Source organism: Gymnogyps californianus, chromosome 16, assembly GCF_018139145.2.
Source record: "Gymnogyps californianus isolate 813 chromosome 16, ASM1813914v2, whole genome shotgun sequence".
Classification (NCBI taxonomy): domain Eukaryota; kingdom Metazoa; phylum Chordata; class Aves; order Accipitriformes; family Cathartidae; genus Gymnogyps; species Gymnogyps californianus.
The window spans coordinates 16,925,847-16,946,156 of record NC_059486.1 but is presented as its reverse complement, the minus strand read 5'-3'; the positions used below and the strand labels follow the sequence as shown (position 1 = coordinate 16,946,156).

At 44.8% G+C, this 20,310-nt stretch overlaps 1 protein-coding gene across 1 annotated transcript in view; it reads right to left on the bottom strand.

The window, feature by feature from the left end:
- Nucleotides 1-19,456, bottom strand: part of ZNRF3 (zinc and ring finger 3) — a 102,424-nt gene extending 82,968 nt beyond the window's left edge. Inside the window, exon 1 of the mRNA XM_050906869.1 lies at nucleotides 19,303-19,456. The gene's annotated coding sequence lies outside the window, so the exon portion shown is untranslated. The remainder of the gene's footprint in view (nucleotides 1-19,302) is intronic.
- Between the last annotated feature and the right edge of the window lie 854 nt (nucleotides 19,457-20,310).

The window sequence follows — 20,310 nt, the reverse complement described above, 5'->3', positions numbered from 1 at the left end:
TATCTGAGCATGACTCACGGAGGACCAAACATGGCTCAGAACAAACCACGGCATAGTTCTAGTGCAGAAGACCACATCACTCTCACTTCTTCTTCACCATCTACTGATCACTACAAGCTTCCCATCTCCCATTTCTCAGCATCCTGTACAATTTTCAGCTTTATCAGTTTTCCTTTCTTTTCAAACCTCTCTCACCTCTCGTCCACTTTGTGTTGCATACCCACTCACTGCTTCCTTCCACACTGTCACATCCCTTTTGAATCTCACCTATTTTAAGTCCACCCTGCTAACTTTCAGTACAGGCCCATCCCACCACGAGAAGCACAGAAGGCAAGCCTTTACGTGGACCTTTCCCACTCCATGCCCATCCCTTCTCCTAAAAGTCTACCATCGTCTCTTGATGGCACCTACAGCTCTAGGACTCCACAGGAGAGAGCATCATCTGCCTTCTCAACCTTTAGCATCTCTTCAAAAACCTTTGTTCCAGTCCAACAATCCTGGCACTGCACTCCCTGCCAAATACTTCAAAGCACTGCTTACCAGCACAGCTTGCCTCAACCTTTTCTCTAGCTTTTCTCTATGCTCCAGTCCTCTCCAAGCAAACATATCACCATTATAATCTCTTGCTAGTTTCTCTCCACATGTGTAAAATCTGCAAGATGCAAGGTTACTTCCCCAGATTAAAGCTAGAGGAGCTTTAGAAAAGCTAGACAAACCTTTCTTCACATGCTACCCAGCCAACAAATCCTAGAGCCCTTCTGTTCATTCTTCATCATCCTTCAGTTTCCCCGTATTTTTCCCCGGTTCCCTTCAAGCTGCTCATCATGCATGTATAGTTCACAGAACACAGCGCAAGGACCCATTAAGTCACTTTATCACCGTAAGGCCCATCCTTGCGAGCATATCTACCTCACGCATGTATTAAGAACGGTGGCTGAAAGAAGGCAAGTCAGGGCACAATTCTTGTACTTACCCCACGTCTTCAGCTAAGGTAACACTCTTCCTCATACCCAATGGTCTACTGACATCCAGCAGTTGCCATGTCAGAGTCAGTCTTGTATCCCTTTCTAACATGTAAGCTAAGAGAAAACTTTGGTCTTAATACTTTCACGTCAGATACAGAAACTTATATCTCCTTCTTTGTTCCTCAAGCATTCTCCATTGTTCCACATTCAGTATCACCATCCTTTCTGGACAGCAAGAGAAGATCCTCATTTAGTCTAAGAACTACTGGATTTCTCAGCCCGTTTTCACTGCACAGTGGTGCCAATTTCCACTCCTTAACTTACATGGCTGAAGAGCTTTTGTTATTTGTTCCTAGTTCTTCAGCAATGTCTACATCAGACACAGGATGAAAAACTCTAGGAGTCAAGCTACAGCAGAGCTCATCCTATACACCGTTGCTTATCCTCCCCCTCCTCTTTACCACATTCCTTCTAAGGGCAGTTTTGGCTCTTAATTCCTTCGCTTAGTTAGTTATTCAACTAACTGAGACTAGTGCAAAGGCAGAATAGCAATCTGTATTATAGAAGTGCAGGGTCGAAACGTTAGGATCATGAACTTTTAATTAATTTTCTACCTTGCAAATCAGTTTTACCCTGGAGTTCAAAGACAGTAGCATGTGTCCATGCTAATGCACTGAGAATTCACACAGGAATGAGAAGGAATCAGAAAGTGAGAAATCAAAGGCAAGAATAAGACACCAGGAAAGAAATCAGAGGTCGAGCCTAGATTTTTTAATCCTTTGCTTACCCATCCACATCTAACATCGTTCACTCCTTATCCATCAGGGCTCTTGTAACCATGCTGCCAGCTGCAGAAACAAGGCACCCCAGCCTATAATCAGCAATGGAGCCCCTCTTCGGAAAGCTGCTCCCTCCTCCCTCTCCCCAGGCAGTGCTGCCACTTCCACCCCAGAGAGCAGGAACGTGGGCTCGGAAAAGCAATCTGGATCTCTGGAGGACAGCAGGGGAGCACTGCTGCTTTGCCAAGATTAGCTGCCAAGTTTTAAACAGCGTGAATGAAGTTTATTCACCCACTACCTGCCTCAGTAATAGAAATGTGATCCTAGAGTCTTAACATCAGAGATGCAATTCCCTACCACCTAATGAGAGACAGGAACAGGCCAACATCAGAAGACATATTATAAATATTTTCCTAAAACATGTATGATTTAAAAGCTATCCTTTCCAGCACTTCAGATAGGCAGCATATGCTCACCTGTAGCAAAGCAGAGCATATGTTTTGTTCTAACCCATTTTGTTCATCCTTCCAATAATTCACCTCGTTCACTGTTAACAGTCATCCCTCAGCATCTGCAAGGACATTTCACTGACAGGTTTCTAAAGGGACAGTAAAAAAACCAAAACCAAAACAAAACCACAGGTGCCCATAAAGTCCCAGTCAAACAGCACGTTCTTAACTGTTTTCAAAATGACTATATGCTTATAAAGGTATTCTGTATTCTTAAGAAGTAAGAAGCTGAAGGAGAAGCAGTGAAAATGCCTGCAATTGTTCTGAAAAATAACTACATTTTTAATGCAAATGTAAGTTACTTTCTTTCTAAAGAGCTCTTTTTTAAAAAAATTACTATATTCTTCTAGCAGCAGTCTCAGTTTGAAAAGGTAAATAAAACCAACTCCTCCTCTCAGAGGCACAGTTTGTGGTGTTAATTCCATATAATACAAACAGCAAAAATCTGTGAATTCACTTGAAGATTATCTTTCAGACTAAGAAACACTACTCTGCGCTGAGAAACGGAGCACTACAGTTGGGCATGGATATGCCACATTATCATACTGATACAAAGATTAAATTCCTCTATCATACAGTTCATGAACCATTCCTTAAAGCAGGGTAGCCATAACTACCACGCCTCTGAAGGCAGAAAAAGTGCTAAAGGGTATTCTCCAGCTGTTCAGTTTTTACAGTTTGTTATACGCTCAGTGACTGCTTTAGGACTGCTCTCTTCTAAGGCTTGTTCAACTGCTCTCTGTTCTTCTGAGCATCTTTTATTATTTTCTTTCTGGCAAGAATGCTATAACATAGTGAAGTTCCCTACCCCACAACCTTCCCTTGACAGATATTCAGGACTCCTACTACTTTTCTCAGCCTTTCCTAACTGAACTAGTCCTAAGCTAGGTTAGAATTCTGCTGCCTTAAGAATATGTTCGGCATTAATCTCCAGAACAGACTGCATCAGTTTGTGTATTCTGTTTTAAAGACTGCAGTGTTCATTTTATCTGGAATATGTTTATAAAGACGAGATTTCAAGATTCAGCAGCACTTGGGTAGTACAACTGCTAAAAAATATAATTCAGCTTCCTAGGCAGTGCAACCTAGTCTGACAAAGATCTTTATCTAGGAGGTTATTTGCTAGCAATATCCTTATCAGCAACAGTATGTTGTATCGCTTACACAGGGAACAAATACTTTCCTAGCTTCACCAATTCTAATTTGAAGACACCAACTGCAACTTAAGGGTTGAAAATAATTTGTATTTGATTTGCAAAAATTCTCTTTTCAATAGGACTGAATTAGATGTATGCTACTCTCTGCTACTTCCTCCTAACACAAAAGCACAATGAGAGATGGAAAGTGTTTGCAGAGCCTACTTAAAAGTGGTTTAGAATACTAGCATCTACACCATCAGTCCTGACCCACAACATCTCAAAATATTCTAGTTTTGGGTCCTCACAGGGCCACAACACCACACGTCAGTGCTGGCATAAGCATTTCTAAAATCCTAGCCGGACCCAGAAATAGGTATCAGTGTTGTCCCCTCTCACGCAGGTGGCACATGACATCCTCAAGGGAAAGCGTGAACCTGCAGATTGTGGATTACTTAAAAAGGATATATAAAAATTAATTAATAAAAGGAGGCCTATTGTAGATAAGCTTAAGATTGACACACTGGATTCCATACCCTCACTGGAAAAAATGTTAGGGAATCTGTAAATGTAAAGGAAAAAAAAAAAAAAAGAGTTTTAAGTCTCTAATCTAAGGTAACAAGTTAGAAGACACCAAGGCAGCAAGTGTTTGATAGCCTTTTGACCTATGCATGACAATGACACAGCAGGGAAAAAGGTGGAAGGAGATAATGTTATGTGAAAATAAAATCACACTAAGTATGAAGAGAATAGTCTAAGCAGAGCTGACGAAATGCATTGGGTCAGAAAACACGCAATTCTGTCACATAAGTCAAAAGCCCCATACAATCATACTTCAAAACAGTTTAAAGTTTAATAAGTTTAAAGCCCAGCAAAAAAAAAATCTCAAAAACCATCCTTTACATATGTAAACATTATGCTTTCCAAACTAACTTTTCTCTAATCATAGGAGATGCTCCATAGCCTTCATCAGATGGAAGTAACCCCTTCCAAAGCAGAAGAATTTTCCAAAGTCCATTCTTTCTCTAAACATAAGGCAGAACAACACTTGTCAAGCACAGTGCACGCCATTTAGTTCACTTAAAGGGTACAAGCACGTGAGTAACCTGAGAGGAAGAAGACTACAAAGCTGTAGACTCAACCACAATGGCTCCAGCTACTGCTTGCATATGTCTTTATCAATGACTTCAGACCACTAAATGTCACTGAAAAACATATTCACTAGAGAAACAGATTTGGAAACTGTAAGAACAATTAAAGGGCAAGAACACAAAGTTCTCATTTGTGCCAGTAACTAAACATGGATGCCGATGGGACCAAGGTCTCTGCTACTAGCACAAAAATGATTCTTCCCCAACGTAACTCTGCACCATGAAAGCTGCACCTTGAGACAATATGGGCACAATCACAACACTCCTCTACAGAACATCCTGTTAGTGCATGAGTTCATTTAAGCCCATCCAACCCTTGAACACTTGATACTATTTCAAACCACTTTCGAAAAGGGCAGGAAAGGAGCAAGGAAAAACAGATCTTCTACACACAGAAACCCATTCCTTCTCCCCTCCTTTGTATCGTGGGATATCACCTGCCAGAAGCCCTAAAGAGTATTTTGGTCCTTTTAGCAACTTTCCCGTTGGTTTTGATGACTTCAGGCAAGATTGCTCAGCAGCAAGGAGGGACCAGCACGCACCTGAGCAAGGATGAGGAGACATCCGTCTCAGTTACAGAGCATTAACAATGATGCTGCTGTCACACATGACCACGCGCAGAGGAAGCAACCTCTATGAGAAGGGGCTCACTCATTTGCAGAAGACGTGTCAGTGCAATCAGAGTTACTGCCACAAAACCACGTTTTACACTCCCAAAGCCCCTTCCAGAGATGTGAGCTCAAGTAACCAAGTAAATACTAGGAAAAAAAAAAATGCGGTGGCTTCAAGATGACATTTTACTTTGCAGCTGGGGAAGAGCGAACATGTGACATGCTAACTTCCCAGTTCATGGATGGCAACTTAGTGCACAGTAGCTCACACTCTTTCATTTAGGTGGTTGTAATGCAACAGTTTATCCACAGGAAAGCCTGCAAAGTAGAAGCAGCTTTTAAGTGCAGGGACATGTCAACAGCAGCCACCAGGCCTGTAAAACTGATCTTAAACCAGCAACAGTAAAGAAATTATAGAAATTAAAACCCTTGCTTTACAAAGCCAAAAAATCGGTAAGTTGGGGTGGTTTTTTGTTGGTTTGGGTTTTTTTTTAATTTGACTTGCAATTTCATCTTAGTATTGGATACTGAGTGTTGTTAACTTCCATGTCAAGCAGTGATAAGGAACAAAACAATTCTCTCCTTTCTGTCTGCTATGCTTGTAACTGAAATTTCAGTACTGGGTAATTTGGAATGGGAAAGGGCATACTTCAAAGCTTCTCGAGGACCCTATTTCAAAGGAAGCTCTACTCACAGCCTTCAAGAGGTATACCAGTTTTCAAATTACAACACACTTCCTGTTGACTAAGATATTTGAAAGTTAAACTTCAGATTGCGATGATGTTCCCATTTCAGCCACAACCGTGGTACTACTTACTGCTTACTCCTAAGTGACAAGTTCAGAGCTGGTTCTTTAATCTTAGTAAGAGGTTTTGCTGATATACTTTCTATCTAGGTTGTGCAAACATCCCAAAATGTTTCCAGAAGTTACTGAATCTAAACTCAAAGATGTGAATTCTACATGAACGGTAAAGCCTGAAAAAAACCCAAACACTCAGGGGAATTCCGCGCCCCCCCCTCCCCCAGGAAAAGGTTGCAGAACTGGTTAAAAATCTCACGCGTGTACCACACACTGCTTGTATTTTGTTTCTTTCGGTTTCTGTAACTCTTTTGGACTAGCAATAGTACCACATGTCAGAGGCGGGACAGAGGGAAATTTAGTAAAGCACCGCCTTAGATCATTAGGACCAGCTTTCTACTACAGCTCGACCAAAGCTCTACCAAACCCAAACAAAAACTAAACTGTGATTGTTGGATAAATCATTCCCAGAAACAGAAGCATTAATTATTTCCATACTTCATAAATTTTCCTGTCTCACAAGGATATTGCAGGGTATCTAGGGAGAAGGAAAACTACCTTTGTTAACAACAATTTGGAGGAGGGAACTAAAGAAAAATGAAGTCACAACCACATCCACCCATCCCTAGATGCAAGCACTGAAATTGCAGTCCAGCAGCTACACAGTTCAGACGATGACTTCACATCAGCATTAGCAGAATGCGTACCAACACCAAATTCCTGAAGAGACTACACAGCTGCTTCACTTTCTAAATAGGTCTCCCCTCAAAATTAACTTTGAAAAAGTGATGTTTAGATGCCACAGACAGATTTTTTTTTTCTTCTGGAGGAAGCAGTATCAAGATCTTTCCCTACTTTTGTATGTTAGTAAAGTTCTGTTTACTGGCATATTTTAGAAACTCTCACTGCTACCTTAGTAAGTTACAGGTCTCTATTTCCCTGCTGAATTTCCATAGCAAGAGAAGCCTTACTCTTTGAGCAAACTATTTACATTAAATAGACAATCAAGCACTTTCCTCCTGTGGCTGCTTCCCGGCGCTATTTAGCTATGTAGGCAGTGACATAATTGATTTCACTTGCTGAACTAGAAAAGGCTGTACCAACAAAGAAGTGCATCTATAGCAGGAATGTCTAAACCCACAAACCTTTTCCACTGTAGGCCATGCATTATAACAAATTATCATCACTGAAAGACAGAATTTTTTACAAAGTGAAACCATTCAAATTAATACACGAAAAATCTGCTACTTCGATAACGGAGTTCCAAATAAGCCTACGAGAAGAGAATTCTAGTTAGGAGATCATCACGTAACACAAAGCGGGTTTCTCTGGGATGGAACATCAGCGATAAGGTAGTCCATGTGAGATCCACAACAGAGAGCTGAGAGGATAAAGCAGAAGAGAAACATGGCAGAGAAAGGAGGAAAAGAGAAGTCTACTGCAAAGGCTAGTCTGAGGAAACACTTCCATACGACATATACACTTCCTCCTCTGGCACAATCAAGGCAAAGATTCAGACCACAACGAGGCCTTTCTAAGACACCAAAACTAGTGAATTTGAAGTGGCAAAAAAACACGCATCTCTGTTTTTGAAAGGTCATGCAGCACCGGCTCTGAGACAGCCCACCTCCTGGGCTGCAGGCGCCCGAGAGGGCCTGGAGTCAAAGACGGTGTGTGGGGCAAGCTGCCGAGGCAAAGAAAGCTGAGACAAGGTTAAAAACTTAGCTGATAGCTGACCCATCAGGTATCTTTTTTAAGATTCCGGCCCAATTTTGGTCAGAGTTTCATGCAAGTGAAACCATCCAAGTGGAACAATTCATTTTAATAAATTGACAAATTCCAACCAAAGCTTTTTTCTGTAACTTCTGATCAGCTCCCACTGAGAGCCTTACCTCAAGTTTTCAGCTCCTCTTAAAACCACAAACCATGACTATAACCTGCTCTTTCTCTAGGGTGTCTGAGAGACTTCTGCCCTGAGGGGGCCCATGACAGCTCCGACCTAGGCAGACCTCAGGTCTGATCCACCGCGGGCACCCCTGAGCGCCCAGCGGCAGCGGGAGAAGGCTTCACGGTAACTGCATTTTGCTCAAATTCTACCTCACTGCATCTGTCTCTTCTACAATGTAAGTGTCCGTCGTGAGGCTCAAACAAGGAGCCAAGATGCAGTAACTGGACTAGCCCCAAGCTGCAGAAACTAGAAAGGAAATCAAGTGGTTCCTCCCGCAAGTAAGTATTTAAGCAGTATTTTTGTAACATAAAACCACTCTGATGACTGCAAATCCAAAAGGGACCCAAGAGTAAACAAAGGGAAAGAAATTTTGTCGTGTGAGGAGGAACTTCTGCTCCAGTTAAAAAGAATACATACTGGAGTGATCTGAAGCTGCCTATAAATATTCGAGAACATCAAAGCCGGTCCTGTTAAATTAAAAATGCTGTCACACAGATAGGAACTAGCCTCTAGCACTGCCAGCTTCAACATGTGAGCCTCTGATCTGAGAGGCAGAGGCTCAGCTCTTCAAGAAATTTTATTCACCATAAGAAGGGGAAAAAAAAAGCAAACCAGCAGTTAAGTTTAATAAGGATATTAAATACCTTACGAGTGAGCTAATTAGAACTTAACTCTTTCAGGACACTTCAGCCCTTTTACTGACAAGGACAGGAGTTTCTTCCCATACTACTTCCACAGCTGGCATGTCTCCAGGCTCTAGGAACCTTCCTATCCAAGCCCCTGAAACAAACGCGTACGCGGTCTTCAGAAACAGAGAAGATTTTGTTGGTTTCATCTTAGTGTAACTTTAATTTAATCCTACTGCATACATCATACATACACACATGTGTGTGCATACATTTTGGCTGACTATTCCACATCAGGGATCTGTGTTTAATACTAAAGCTGTCCCGAGAGATTTCAAATCTTCTTCATCTTCCCCTAGCTGCCTGAAGATAACAAGAGGGTAGACAAAAGGAGACCAGATCACTTTGTTTGACTTCTGTTATTCGAGGAGATTCAGCTCCCAGTGGCAACTGAATATAAACAAAATACGCATGGTTGAGAAATTTATCCCCATCTGCAACTACAACCCTGTTATTTCACTACAGAAAAATCTCCGTAAATTCCCAGTATCAAAACCTACAAAGATTATCACTGAAAGTTACAAATGTGGCGGGGGAGGAGGAACTCCGGCAGCACAGCTTTCTGAAGTAAAATAGCGAAAAACCCAAATAAGATCACACCTTGGGAATTCTTTTGCATTAACTACTCTGCAATGTCTCTTCCTCAGACACAGTTTTGGGATGCAAAAGATAGTATCTTTTAAACAGGCAAACCACTGCCAGCTAGCAGACTGGGGATACCTTGCCTCTGAGCAAAAAGAGGTCTCCAGCCCTTGGTTCCTATTAAATACTGAACTCAGTAGCATCTCCTGGCTCTGTTTCATGGGTTCATTTCTTGCTCCCAGCCTTGCTACACATCATTCAGGACATCTGCCAGCTTGGCATCCAGACCATAAAGCGTTCATCTCCCCTTTATCCTCACAGCATGCAAGACAGTATCTGCTCTAAAGGGCTTCTAAACAAATACAAACAGCTATGAGAAAGTATGCTGGACCCTTGTAAAATACAACACTGCAATGGGAACGAATACATTTTCCTGTTATAGCACATACACCCTTTAGAGACTGCCTTAGGAGAAATCCCAGTCTGTCCAAGAAAAAGGCAGCAACTGCTACACTGCATATCCTAACCTCTATCCTTATCTCCAGCAAGGACAGGTAAAACTTCAGTGCAGCAAGAACAGACAGCATTAGTGTGCACAACTGGCATGCTCTCTACATAATACTGATGTTTTTTCTATGAGATACAGGTATTATTGTTGTTGCTGTTACTAAGGTAAAACCTATTAAGGCTCAATTGCGAGTGCCACCATTTAGCCAGGCCCAAACAAGAAGTCAAGTCTATAAATCTTCAGGGGTAGTCTCTGCGGGGGGGGGGGTAAATCACAGCCTTTAAAAGAGGTTCTTCTCCACGAACAACAAAGTTTTGGAACTGACCCATCAATGTACAAAAACGAACAGAATACATTCTACAATTCCAAGTCAGTCCTCCAAATCCACTCTTCTTAATCTGTCATCAAAGTCGACTGTTTAAGGCTGGAAACTTTCAGTTCCAAAGGTGAACTCAATGGAAAGTTTGGTTAGAGTCTCTTCTGCTGGGGGGGGGGGGGGGGAGGCGGGTGCGGAATGGATAAAGAGAGAAATAGAGGAGAAGGATTTTTCCCACCCACACTTAATACACTTTTTATTGGTTTTTTTTTAAAGCAGGCAAGCATCAAAAGCCTCAAAGTAGGAAAACAGATCTTGGCACAAACTAGGGTCTTTCCTGAATTAAAAGCAGTTTTTCAAACACTACAATCAGAAGCATTTGAAAGCTGCTTACCAAGCACATGCAATAAATTCACAGTAGGAGGCACGTACTTGCAACATGCATGCCTGTACAGCTAATTAAACAGTTGTACTCGAACCATGACTGCAGACTCTGAAATATGCCCCTTAGTTCTTTGTCAGGCCAGTCACCTCCTCACTGATTCTTCAGTTTGCTTTACTACTGAAAATGATGCAAAATAATAAAACAGCTTAAGCTCAAGAAAACCAACAGAAAGCTTAAGCTGGCCAGCAGCTTTAGAAAACAACTAAAATCCTTACATTAATGCACAGTGTAACATGGGTCTGGGAAGCCTAGAGAGTCTGCATATATTAAGCTACATATTTAAGGGTGTACTTGTGTCTGGAACATAACAGGCACCTAATCAACCTTTGTAAACTGGCTTTTCATCTTAAAGCCAAGTGCAACAACAAAAGTCTTTTAAAGCAGCATGAAAAGGAAATTTAAAAAAAAAAAGAATGAAAGCAATTCGTCACTGTGAAGAGGACACCCTAAGCCACCAGAACCCTATTTTCCTGAGCACTACTACTCAATCCCAACATAAGCACAGCTCCACCAATGGGATAAGTGCAGTAAAGTGCAATTTTTGGCAGTCTCTACTGGGTATCCACAAGATCACACTCCCCTGGTTACCTCTTGTTCAAGTGTCAAGCAGTCAAGAAAAACGCAGAAAATTTTTTTTTTTTTTTACATGAATCTTCTGTTGCTGTTGTAACAATTTCAAAATATGTCTTTGTTTAAAAACAATCTCTTTTTCATTTGCCAATCTCCTTTAATGTGAAGGGCTCTCCCTTCAAGCCAGGAAACATGAGAAATAAGGCCAAGCATTCAACTTGCATTCATTCTGTTTTCGTATGTAGGCACCACAAGCTCTGGTCTGACCACATTTGAATACTGAAGTGCAGATGCCCAAAAGAAGAGATAGTATGTACGAGTTAATATTTAACACTTCCTAAATTGAGCACTTCTAAGGTACTAAGTGTATTAAAGCAAATACATGTACCACTCACACAACTGGGTAGAACATACAGCAGATTACTGCCTCCAAATCTTACCTTTCCTTAACCAGTAAGATGCTGGCCTCTTGAAAGCATTCACACTTTGAGAAACTATGTTTATGAAAGTTATTTTGGTCCAGAAGGGCCTCACTTTGAATTTCCAAAACAAGGACTAGAAGACTGTAATAAAAAAAAGGGAGCATTCTTAAATACACGCTCCACCACAAGATGGTATAAACTGGAAGAAAATTACTATGTATACTAATCAATGGTTTTATACAACTACTCAAGACTTTCCTGTAAGATCTGCTTGCAACAAAGCTGCCTGCGTTTCTTTCTCACCAAGTTATGCCACACCAAATCATGACCTCTACATGCTTCACCTGGAGCCATTTCAGAAGCCCTTCACTAGGCAAGGCAATTAAAACTAAGTTACCCTGTCCCATAATCACATCCACCAGTGGAGTGCTCAGGGAGAGCAAGTGCCAATTCTATCCGTGGGGCACAGCTGGCCACAAGTGCTGGTAACACTATGAAGCAGGCTGTAATTATATCTAAACCATTATAGTCACATAGATCCAGTCTCAACATAAATACATATAAATGAAAAAAAGTTTTCCAAATGGCTCCATGTTTAACAATTTTTGAGCGCCACTCCTCTCTGGGATTTTTTCCTAGTTCCACCTCCCGAACAAGCAATAGGACTACATGGAAAAGGAAGTGGTCAGCATCCTGCCAGCAAGGGCAAGGTTTTCAACAGTACAGACCTTAAACGTCTGTGCAGATGTTTAACTAAACTTATGGACTACGCGGAAAAGTTACCTGAACTGCCACAAACTATTTTTTCCCCACTTGATTCCCCACCTTTATTTGGAAGTGAACAGAAATTGCACTGGTTGGCCTGAGTACAACACCCAGTGCTGTAAGCTTTCTGCTTCTATTCACTTTCTTAACCTACTTTATTCTTATTCCTCTAAAGAGGTCACATTAGCGTTTTTTGCTCTTTCCATTGTACCTTCTCCTCCATACTTAGATATCTTTTACCTCATTTTCTTATGCTGTGCCTCCCACCTTCTCCTCAAGGGACTGTCTCAGTCTTGTGTGCTGACAAGGCTCTGGTAGAAGGATTCTGGTGCTGCTGCAACTCTGTGCAAATACCACAGATGTTGGAGCTTCCTCCAAAACCAGTAACTCATCACTGAATTTGGTACCTTACCTTTTGAACTGCCCTCTCCCCTCTAGTAATGCCTAGAAACATTTATTTATTATTGCCTTAGACTCATCTAGAAACAGTTTGCACAGGTGCCTTTAACTCTCCATTAATACATTATAATGTATTGTAATAGTCTAAAGCTTGAAAGTCCAAAGTTTTTAACTAGGCAAATATGATTTACTAGCCCTTAAAATTCCATGATAATTTTGGGTTTATATTAACTATTTTCATAAGGTGTTTCTTTTTCCAGAAGATATGAAAGAAGACATGAAACTGTCCAACCGAAGGAGAGAGAAGGATGTTCTGGCAGAAGGTTTAAGCAGCCAAGTGCCCCTTCTCACCACGATCTTTGACCCTGCCCTCTTAAATTCTCTTACAGCGTTGCAGTGCACCTGAACAGGGTGGCACAAGTACAGGATTCTCAAAGCAGAGCACTACAGCTGCAAATAGACATCACACAACAGCCGGTAGCTACCACAGGAGGAGTTACCAAGTCCTTCCACCACCATTCTAAGAGACATCTTGGATATTGCAATATTGAGGAATTAATAAAAAATAAGGATCCTTATTTACGATGCTGCATTCGGAAGCCAACGAGAACAGGCAACTTCTTGTGAACTAAAGCAGCAATGATGTGACTGGGCTGGAGCTCACAGTGTGAAGACAGTGCCCAGTGTCAAGACAAAACAGTACAAGAGGATGAACGACCCATGCAAAACGCTTTGATGGGCTGTCTTCAACTCTCCCCGTGTACTGCCCCACACCACAGTACACAATGGACTAAAGCATGACTGAAACTTAAAAAAAAGGAGAGGAGGAACAGAGGGAGGGATGGAAACTGGGAAACAGCTAAATTAATCTAATCTGAGACCAAGCCCAGGACAACACCTCTGCTGCAAGCAAGCTGCTTGTGCATTACATGCTCCACAAAGGCTGTCCAGGTACAATAACTGTGTAAGTCTTCACCTCAACAATCTCTTACTTTAAATGTGAATTACACTTCCTTTATTAGCTTGGCCTTCTCTTGTAGAGGACCCAGACCTGTAGTCACCTGTTGCAGCCCCAAGAAAAATGCCTTCCTTTCACAGCACAAAAAACTCAACCGGGAGCGACAGAGTAGGGGACCCCAGCCCTGAAAGAAGCCAGGCAACTCTGGGCATGGGCAACCTTCATTCTTCTGTCAGAAACTCCTGAAGAATCAGCACTGATCAAGCTCAGATCAGGCACAGCACACCGCAGAAACTACAGAAGAGGAGCCTGCTGTCCACAGGACTAAACCTGCATTTTTCATCTTTTTTTCATCTATCAACTCTCTCCCATAACAGAGAGGATTGATGAGCACTGCCAACTCACGGAACAAACAGAAACCTCCAGTTCAGGTTTCAAAACCGGCACATAGGCTTTAAAGAACTGAGATTTCAGAAAATGCACAACCCAAACTTGCAAAATATTTTGCTATTCCATGCATATATCACGGCTGTAGTATGGAAGAGTCTTGTTCCCACCAGCTGGATAGTCAAGTCTTAACAGAATGATAACCAGAAAACAAAAGAAAAACTGAAGCTTAGATTAGACAAGGTTTCTGATCCACAAAGCAGCCAAGCAACAAGCATAGAAATTACTCACTGCTCTGACCACATAACAACAGACACACACCTGATGCTGTTATAACCAAAAAGGAGCCGTCAGTGACTTGCCCTTGTTAAAATAAATAAATAAATAAATTTTAAAAATAAATTAAAACGGGAAATAAGCACTGTGAAAGCTCGGAACTTTTTTTTTTTTAGACAGCAGCAATTAAGTCTCTTCCATTTATAATTCAGCCTTGTTATCTGTTTAACACAAACTTCTCAACTTTCAGCAGGCCTTCAGAATGGGGATGGGACTCACGGTTCTGTCTGACACAAGTACAGATGAGAGGCTCAAGCAGGACAGTACTTAGATTCAACAGCTGAAGATGGACATCTCAAAGACAACTATTCTCACTTGCCTCACAACATTTGCCAATTGTGAGCATCTGTTCATAACATCAAAGACTGAAGATCAGAGAGGACAAAACCTATGACCTAGTCCCACTTCTCATACAAGACACAACAGATACGTTCCAGGTCTCCTGTCTTTGTATCAAAACAGAGAAACTCAGTAAATGCTGAACAGCCCTTCTCCTCGTCCCATTCTCAGCATCCACAGGGTGTCAGCTCTTTGTTTTCCGTCAGAATGAAAGTGCCCCGTTCCAATGACAGCTCAAACTCCAAGATACTTCACTCCAAGGACACGATGACACAGCAAACCTGAGGCCCCAAAAACTGGTACTAGGAACTTAAGTTTTACCAGAGAAATGTATTATCCCTGATGTCCTCAGGATCATTACTGTAAGCCACAGCTTTACAGTTAAGGTATGGAAAATAACACAAACCCAATCACAGGTGTCTTCATATTCTAAGAGGATAACTAGCAAAGAAAACATCCAACAAGACAGTGACTCAAAGCCACAAATAATTCCACTTCCTCAATTTGAATGGCCTTCAGGCACTCAACTCAAGCAAGAAGAAACTTAACCTGCCTGTTCACAAAACAACAACAACAACAAAAAATGAAAATACACATTTTTGTTTTCCATCCTCAAAGGACACAAACATTCCCTTGACTCAGCCTCCTCTGATCACTGCCAGACATCTATATATCTGCACAGTTATTTCAAGTCACTGCTTTCAATGCCGTTAAACACTCTGCCAGCGCTTCAGGGTGCGAAGCCTACCTGACAGAAGTTTACAGTCTTTAGCAACTTTTGCATTTTGAGAAAAGGGAGGAAAGGTTCAAAGCTATTCAAGTAAATAAGGGGTGGGAGGGAGACAGAAGGAAGGAACACACAGGCACACGGTCTTGCACTCCAGTTCTAAGCCTCCCCATCTTCTGCAAGAGAAAGCAGATGGGCAACAGCATTGCTGCAAGGAACTGCCGTGAAAGAAGTTGGGAAGTGTCCCACTTCTGTTTTCTTCCTGGAGCTTAAAGCACTGAGTTATGCTTGTTCTCCCCAAACTGTCACCTTTTGAGCACAAAAAATACGTGCAACTGGAGATTATTATGTAATCTACACATCACTCCAGTTCAATGGCTACATAAAGTTCCTTAGTCCCCTGCTGAGGCTTCCAAGCAGAAACAAACCAACCAAAACCCAAACTTTTATCGCACAAGAAAAAACAGGCATAATATTCCTAAATCTCTCCTCCATGCCGCTTCTCTTCAAAATTGTATATATTGGTAACCCACCTATGTTACTGTATTCAGCAGTGTATCTAAGGCAGGAGTAGTAAAAAGAAAGACTGAGAGAGAGAATCGACAATGATGAATGCGTACGATTTAAAGTTTTTGACACGTCAGAGTTTTTAATGCAATCTAAAACAAACGCTAAATTTGATCCTCTTTTCCCAGGACCTCACCTGAGTGGTACCATCACCACCACCACTTTATAAGAAACACAGCATTTGATGCTCCACACCTTAGCTATCAAGCAGAATAAGCAACTGGAACAGAATCTTGCCAACTGCAAGTAGAATGAAGATACGTAATCCCACTCTGAGCAGAAAAGCCACTGCTCATCAAATCAGCGATGCCTGTTGTCCTAGCACTGTAAGTCTGTGGCCGTGTAGCATCTAGTTTGACACAGAACTACATCCGAGCTTTTGGCCTGAATGCTACAAGAAGTTTCAACCATAAGGAGTTCACCAGTCATAATTTGTTTTAAAGTAAAATAGCATTTTAGAGGTTTCAACAAAGTCTTGTTTCCACAATCACTCTCTAATCAGACGTCTTCAATTTCCAGTCTCAACCATACTAATGCCCAGGATATTGCCCCAAGAAACACATAATATTCCAGTATGCCAGACACCACCAAGATGGTTAGACCTTTGAGCAGTTTAAGGACCAGCTGACACAGCAACCTAAGGATGAGTTTGCTGAATACAAACTGTGGCCACATGAAAGACGACATACGAACATTTCATCTCTCTGAAGAGTTATTCTGGTAGACACTTGACCCTAATAAGACTTGTTCACAATAACATGAGAAACAATATAATAGCATACCACTACTGGATAGGAATCTGACCAATAACCAGTTTAGGAGTGAATGTATGACCTATCAAAAGCTGAAAGTACATTGTTTCTTAAGGTTTTTTTTTTGTTCAGACTTTCAAGACCAATGAGTAATTGATGCTATTAACATAAACAAAAGTAAGTCTTTGTGTAGTCCCAAAACCACAATTCCTTTGATCCATTCTTTAATGTGTGCCTGATTTTCAAGAATTTCTAATATTTCATTGTAAAGAAAAATGCATCTTAATCTTGAAAGAGCCGTGTGCACTGACAAAGTGGTTGGGGCCAAGAAAATCTTGCTCCACTAACTGATGTACCACTAGCTACTGTTGAACAGGTTCTTAGTGGCATTAGCTTGATGATCCTTTTCTAAATCTCACAGTGAGCTTTAAATGAGGATCCAGAATGGCAGATTCATATAGTTCCATAAATACACAGCCTAGCTGAAAAAGGAAGGCAAGACAATGCTGTGAAAATCTTTATAAATTTTGGCTCTGAAAAAACTCACTTTCAGGAGGAGATGAAGGAAGCATGACACTGACAAGAGATGCCATATGTAATCTAAAATCCATACAGTGAAAATATGACTGACAGCATTCAGTCTAGCTGCTCTGGAACAACCTCTGCCATATTCTCTTCTCTGAAAAAAAGATTAGCATACACGGTGGCTCAGGAAAAACAAATAGCCTGTTCATGATGTATGTTATCTAGAATACGTACAGATGAACAAGCAAAACAGTTTTTGAGCGACAAACGACTGTAAAAGATTTGCCACATAATTTGGCTTTCACTGTAGTCTTTCCTATTTGGAGGGCTGTCTATTCAGATATTAAGAGGAAGCAGACAGTTGACGTTATACATAATAAGGCCTACAAAAGTCCATTTAATACAATTGTTTCAAGTTATGCAAATCTGAGTCTTAACAAAACAGTATGTTTTTTCTCCACTTTCACTTACAATCTCAAGGAAAGTATGACCTCGGTAAATGGCCTCTGTTCTGTTCTTAACACCAACACCTGACACAAAACAGAACTTCAGTCTCTTGCTATCCCCAAAGACAGTGTTAAGTCTTACACGTGTTGTTTGATAATGCACCAAAAGGTTAGAAAACGTCAGTGTCTGTTTCGGCCCCTACTAGCACCACCTTTTTCAAAAATGTCAGAAACATAAATTAATTGGTCTATCCCTCTTTTCTCTGCAAGAATAAATAAAAACCCTTATATCAGCAGCTTGTCCTCACAACTCTGCCACCTGCAAGAGAACTTTTATAAGAAATCCTCCCAGCTGAAACTGTTTTGAAATAACAAGCACTCAAAAGCAGTATTCTTTACTTTAAAAGAAGAGGGGAAAAAAAGGTTATTTTGATAGAAATGTATTCGTGCTTGTAGAGCTTTACCACTTGTTTTTAGAGCTTACTCACCACCATTTAGCTTTTTTAAACGTTTATATATATATTTATGTGTGTATGCATGTGTACATACACGGAAATCAAGCAAACTCCACAGCTGTTGATGAGATAGAAGGATTGCTATTGGCAATTGCTTAACAGTCAAACTTATTAAAACACCATTTAAGTAATTTTTCTTTACTTAGCCAAAGGGGGAAAAAAATAAAGTCAACAATTACAAGCGACTACAAAGGAATTAGATAAGCGCTTCAAGAGTTCCAAACAGAGTAAAGAATAGCTGCGTTCAGATAAATGCAAAAATTATTTCTCTGGTGAGAAACTCAAGAGCAGCTGTGTGAGAAATTTTACGCTGTGAAAGAACCACTGAAAACCAGCTCCAAGAGCAGGAGTAACAGGCGTGCAGAAGGCAGCAGTCCACACAAAACCAGATGTCCAAAAGGATGCGAGGACGAAAAGCAAGGACCAGCAGCAGCCCAAGCGCGCACCGCAGCGAATTACTTCCACGGTACTTGTGCACGGGGCTCCCCCCGCGGGCGCGCCGCGCCGACGGCCGCCCGGGGGAGCGGGGGAGCCCCGCGACCGACACGGCAGCGCACCGCACCTCCGCCTGCGGCCCGCAGCAGCGCCGGCACAGCGAGGGGCCGCCCCCGCGCACCGCTCCGCACCGCACCGCGGCCCCGCCCCCGCGGAGCGCGCGGCGGGCACGGTCCCGCTCCCGGTCCCGGCCCCCGCCCCGCGCCCGACGGCCGCCGGAGGGGCGAGGGCGCGTGCGGAGCGGAGCCCGCCGCGCCGCGCGCGGAAGGCGGCCCTGGGCTCCGCGCCGCTCCGCGCCTCGGCCCGCTCCCGCCGCGGAGGGCGGCGGCGCCGCGCGCCCGGCTGTCAAACGGGGCGAGCGCGGCGCCGCCGCCGCCCGCCGTCCGCGGGGCTCCGCGCCGGTCGCGGCCCCGGCCCCGGCCCGGCAAGGTGAGGCCAGGGCTCGGCGGCCGCGCCGCCGGCGCGGGGCGCCCCGCGGCCTTTGTGCGCGGGCGCGCATCTGTCACCGCGGCCGCGGCGCCCCGCGCCCCCAGGCCGCGCGGCGCACGTGGGGCGGCGGGCCCGGCCCGGCCCGGCCCGGCGCGGGCTTTGTGCCGCCAGGTGACGGGCGGCCGGGCCCGCGGAGCCATCTTGGGGCAGGCGGCGCCCCCCGGCCGGCGCTCACCTGCACGATCTCGCCCTCGGCGCTCAGCGTGGCCCCCGCGCGGGAGAAGCGGCCCTGCAGCCCCGTGGTGTAGGTGGTGTAGTCGCCGCTGGGGCTGGACTCGAAGAGCACCACCTCCACGAACGCCGTCTCCTTGCCCAGCGCCGCGCCCGGCGCCGCGGCCAGCAGCAGCCCGAGCAGCAGCGGCGGCGGCACGGCCAGCCCCGCGCCGGCCCCGCAGCCCCTCATCGCGCGGCGGGGGGGAGCGGCGCCCCGCCGCCGCGCATCGCTCCCGAGCGGCTCCAGCTCCGGGGCCGGGGTCCCGGGCGGGTCAGCGCCCCATGGCAGCAGCGCTCCCGCCGCGCTGCGCCCCGCTCCTCGCCGCCGCCTGCCCCGCGCTCCCCGTCCCTCGCCCCGGCTCCTCTCCGCCCTGCCAAGCCGCTTCCCTTTCATCTGCTCCACGTGACGGCCACCACGGGGTTATCCCCGCCCTCCGCGCGGCTCTGACCCGCTCCGTCCCTCCCTCGGCGCACACACGGCCCGCAGCCCCCGCCGCGCCCGGCCGAGCGCCGCGGCCGCGGGCGGCCCGGCCCGGCTCCGCGCCCGGCCCGAGCTCCGCCGGAGCCCCCCGACAGCGGGCGGGGGAGACCCGCGCGGCGCCCGGGAAGGCCCTGCCGGGAGTCGGCCTCCCACGCGGCCGGGCCTGCAGGGCCGGGCCGGGACGCGAGCGGCCGCCGCGGCGGCCTGTGGCGCACGCCCGGGCCCGCGTCCGTCGGGGCCCTTCCCGCCGGTGGCGGGGCCGGCGGCCTGCCCGGCCCGCGGCCTGGCAGCCGGCGCGGCGCGGCGGCGGCGGTCTGCGGGCCGGGGGGGCTGGAGCGGGCGGGCCGGGGCCGCCTCCCGGCGCTGCCGCGGCTCGCAGCCCGCAGCCGCCCCTCGCCGGCGCCGGGGAATGCCCGAGCGCGTTAGGCACGAAGCCCCGGGCGCGATCGCGGCGCGGCTGCGGCCGCGGCCCGGCCGGTGGTACGCGAC